This window comes from Chiloscyllium punctatum, chromosome 5, assembly GCF_047496795.1.
Source record: "Chiloscyllium punctatum isolate Juve2018m chromosome 5, sChiPun1.3, whole genome shotgun sequence".
In the NCBI taxonomy this organism is placed as follows: Eukaryota; Metazoa; Chordata; class Chondrichthyes; order Orectolobiformes; family Hemiscylliidae; genus Chiloscyllium; species Chiloscyllium punctatum.
In genome coordinates this window covers 46,027,264-46,032,344 of record NC_092743.1, presented here as the reverse complement: position 1 = coordinate 46,032,344, position 5,081 = coordinate 46,027,264, and positions in this window count along the sequence as shown.

Below are 5,081 nucleotides of genomic sequence, written 5' to 3'. Positions count from 1 at the left end.
AACACACAGTGGCTCACTTCTTGCACTTGGAGTGTCTAAAGAAATTCATTTTCCTCTTCAGACAGTAACAGTGTCAGGGTGACAATATCCACTGTGTCCATCACAGATTTCAAGGTATCTTCAACATTTGATGAAGAGGGAGAATCCATGGGTTCTGGAATGGTTGGAAAGGCAGTCAATGAGCTAGGCATGTTTTGCTTTTGCACCATTTCAGCTTCTTACAGCTTTCATGTGGTCCACGTGCTTGTTCAGGGCTGTTGCAGTCCTGAACTTTATACGTCACTGGACCTGACCTAACGTCGATCATGCCTTTTACCTACACAGGCCTATTCCCATAGTTCTTATACCAAACTCATCCCCTGAAGTAAACTGTCTCTCTCGCTTAACAGAATCTTGTGTCCAGCATTGGCATTTCTGATGCCATTTCACTACCTCTCACAATGGTCCAGGAGGATCAGATTTAACCTGGTGCAGAACCTTCTCCCCATTAGCAACACTGCTGGAGCTATCCTGTAGTTGCATGAGAGTTGGTCCTATAATCAAATAGGAACAGGGACAGTTTGGTATCTACTAAAGCAGTAAGTTGTTTCTTTGAGTGTGCCTTCAAAGTTTGGACTGCACTTTCTGTCAGAGCATTGGGCGATGGATGGGTATGGCACTGCGCTTACATGATGAATACCATTTGACTTTAGGAAATATCCATTTAAGTCTAGTGGGACTCTTTTGTTGTCTCAAGTCTGTATACTAGCAGCAACCAGCTTGCAGGACTGGATCCTGAAGAAAATTTTAACCATATGGCCAAGAATTGGCTTTGTTTTGGGGTTTTGCTGTTGGCTGACCCAGAGTCCCTCTAATCTGGATATGTCTTGAATGAGGCTATGGAATAGCCTTTACTCAAGTGGTGTTCACTCAGCTCAATCAGACTGGCAAGTGTGTCTACTTCTGTTGGAATACACTAACTCATGTTCCACTTGCCGCATTTCCAATGATAAAGCCAGTTGTAGCGCCTGTTTGACATCCAGCTGGACTTCAGCTAGTAGATGCCTTTGCATGGTCACATCATTAATTCCACTTACCAAACTGTCTCTCCACATTTTATTAAGGCCTAAACCAAAGTCTCATGCCTCTGCTCGTCATCTTAATCTAATCAAACATCCTATTATGGACTTTCCTGGTTTGCAAATTGCCAAGTAAAACCGTTGTGATATTACCTAACTAAAACCATCAGCTCTTGAAAGGTTTTCATATCTCAGGAAAAGTGAGGCTCCATATAATCAAAAAAGCTGCAGGTCCACAAGCAGTCAGTAGAATTACTCATTGGTTTTCATTTGCTCCAATGTCATTTGCCCTGAAAAACCAGGCCCAGTCTTTGACAGTGGGATCAAACATGTCAAACTTCCCAAATATTGGGCATGATGCCAGACATGCTTACTCTAACTCAAAGACAACTGCTGCAAATAAATTGCTTTCAGAAGAAGATTTTCTTTTGATGCCACTGAAGTAACTCCACAGAGACCGGTATCCCTTTGTATCACTTGGTATTCCGCCAAGTCTCCCTTTACTTACACATGGATAGTCCTTGACATTGCTCCACTTCCTCAGAGCCAGCCCTTAGAATGAACAGAACCTCTGACATTCATGTTTATATCTGTGGCAGGCAATGCAGGAATACATAAACCTCAAGCATTTATAAACAGGCATTTCATGTCCCCACTCCTCCCTACTCTTTACCCATTGCCCTGCATTTTTATTTCCTTGGTAGATGTATTGGATCATAAGACATGGGAGCAGAAGTTGGCCATTCAGCTGATTGTGTCTGCTTCACCACTCATTTAAAATAATGGGTGATCCGATTGCGCTCTGTTCCACTTCACTGCTTCATCCCCCAAAATCCCTGATTCCCTAACTGATTAAAAATCTGTCAATCTCAGCTTTGAGTATTCTTATTGATCCAGTTTCAGTAATCTTTTGCACTTAAAAATTATACAGATTCATGAACTTCTGAGAGAAGAAATGTCTCCTTATCCCTCTCTTAAATTGGCAACCTGCACTCTAAGATTATAACCTCTAACCTGAGACTCTTCCACAAGGGGAACCACCTCTTGGCATCTACCTTGTCAAGCTGCCTCAGAATATTTTATATATCATTAAGGTCACTCTCCTTCTAAACCCCAAAACAGAATTCCAACCTACTCAACCTCTTCTATCCAAATTTTTCCATAACCAGGATCAACCTAGTGAAACTTCTCTGGACTGCCTCCAATGCTAGTATTTCTTTCCTTAGTGTCTTGTATAGTTTTAGCAAGTCTTCCTTATTTGTATTCTCTATTTCTTTTTTTTGAAAAGGATGTTTCTTTATCCCTATTATCTGCTGAACTTGTATGCTAGATTTTTGTGATTTATGCATGAGGAAACCGCTCCCCCCCCCCCCCCAATCCCTCTGTGCTGCAGCTTTCTGCATTTAAATAATATTTAGCTCCTCTATTCTTCCAGCCAAAGTCCGTAACTTTACATTTCCCACGTTATTTCCAACTACCAAGTTTTTACATAATATACCTAACTAAATTCCTCTGCAGATTATTTGTGTCATCCTTACTACTTACCTTCCCAACTATTTTGTGTCACCTGCAGCTTATTCATACCAATTGTTTTCCTGTAACAACAATATGTCATCATTAGATTCTTAAATGAATTCAAATTCCACCACAACAAGGCAGAATTAAAATCCAGATTCCCAGAACATTACTTCAGTCTCTAGCTTAATAGGTCTGGCAATTATACCACTAGACATTACCTCCACACATAATTATGTTTATGACAAATGTCAAGTGTATTAGACAATTAAGAACCAGGCTGACTACGGAAGATTCAGATAGAAATTGATAAACCAAATTTAAAAGCAAAGAGAATATGAAAATGAGACTGACAACTAACATGGAAAGGTATCCTAGTGTCTTCTATTGTCATTAATAGTTTGAACAGGCAGGGAATAAAAGGAGTGTGGAGTTGGAAAAGCACAGCAGGTCAGGTAGAGTCCGAGGAGCAGGAGAATCAATGTTTCGGGCATAAGCCCTTCATCAGGAATACGGATTGTGAGCCAAGGGGGTAGAGAGATAAATGGGAGGGGTTTGGGGATGGGGTGAGAGTAGCTGAGATTGTAAGTAGATGATGGGGTGATGGTTAAAGGTCAGAAAGGAGGGTGGAGCAGATAGGTGGGAAGGAAGATGGACAGGTAGGACAGGTCATGAGGACGGTGCTGAGTTAGAAGGTTGGACCTGGGATAAGGTGGGGGAGGCGAAATGAGGAAACTGGTGAAGTCCACATTAATCCAAGGCAGAAGATGAGGCATTCCTCCTCCAGGCATCAGGTGGTTGGGGTTTGGCAGTGGAGGAGGCCAAGCATCTGCATGTCCTTGGCAGAATGGGAGGGGTTTTAAAATGATCAGCCATGGGGTAGTGGGGTTGCTTCGTGCATGTGTCCCAGAGATGTTCTCTGAAGTGTTCTGCAAGTAGGCATCCTGTCTCCCCAATGTAGAGGAGACTGCATCAGGAGCAACGGATACAATAAATGATGTGTGAAACTGCAGGTAAATCTATGATGAATTTGGAAGGCTCTTTTGGGGCCTTGGATTAAGGTCTTGGCACAGGTTTTGCAATTCTTGCGGTGGCAGGTGAAGGTGCCGGGAGTGGAGGGTGGGTTGGTAGGGGGCGTGGACCTGACAAGAGAGTCATGGAGGGAACGGTCTTTACAGAATGCAGGTAGGTTGGGGAGGAAAATATATCTCTGTGGTGGGGTCCATTTGTAGGTGGCGGAAATGGCAGAGGATGATATGATGTATCCGGAGGTAGGTGGGGTAGAAGGTGAACACCGGGGGGTTCTGACTTTGTTGTAGTTGGAGGGGTGGGCTTCGAGGGCATCGCTGTGGGAAGTGGAAGAAGGGCATCACTGACCACGTGGGAGGGGAAATTGCGGTGTTTGTAGAAGGAGGCCATCTGGTGTGTCTGGGATAAGGTTGGAGGGAAGGGAAATGACCTGGGATAAGGTGGGCAGAGGGGAAATGGTCTGGGCTAAGGTGAGAGAGAGTAATGATCTGACCTACTGTGCTTTTCCAGCACCACACTCTCGACTCTGATCTCCAGCATCTGCAGACATCACTTTCTCTTAAGGAATAAAAGGATACAGAGCATGTGCAGGCAAATGGGATTATTTTAGAATGTTATCATGGTCAGTGTAGATGGTGGGCTGAAGGGCCTGTGTCTGCACTTTTCTATGTTCTAAAAGTTGCTAAAAGTAGGAGTGGTACTTTTCTTTGCATAAAAAGGATGACACATTAAGGCATGACATTGTTGAGATCTGTTAGTAGATGGTACCCTTTCATTCTCGCCCTTGTATTTACCTAACCTCCCCTTAAATGCATCGACATACTTTGATTCAATTAATCTTTGGGGAATAAGAAATGCAAAGAGACAAGGACAGATCCTTGTGGGACTACTCAGGTAACAATAAAAGGACAGAATAATTATTTGGTGATCCACCTCAAAGGCTACAGGGAGGTTGACAAGAATGGAGATACCTCCTCCTCCAGATTGCAGTGGATGAAGCCATGTATGATTTTCATTCTAGAGCTTTGTTGGGGCACTATCTGGTTTAGAAAGCTTCAAATATGAAATGTTTGAGAAACTTTATTTACTAATTACTATTTACTAATAAATTTGAGGGAAGGTAATTTATCATCCTTACCTGGTCTGGCTGATACGGATAGTCCAGACCCACAGCGAAGTATTTGACTCTTAACTTCCCTCTGAAATGGCCCTAGCAAGTCACTCAGATCAAGGGGAAATAAGGGATAATAGACAGTTAATGCTGGCCCAGCCACTGTCACCCACAATCTATGAACTAATAAAAAATAAACTGGGATATAGGTATTCATCAGCAAAACCAGATTTTGACAAATGACAATAAAGCAATGAGAAAAAGAATATCCAGATCAAGATGTTGTGTAACTTTGAAAGAAATGTTGTGTAACTTTGAAGTCATGGCATTTCCATGTGTTTGTCCTCCTCTTTATAGGCAATAGTTCT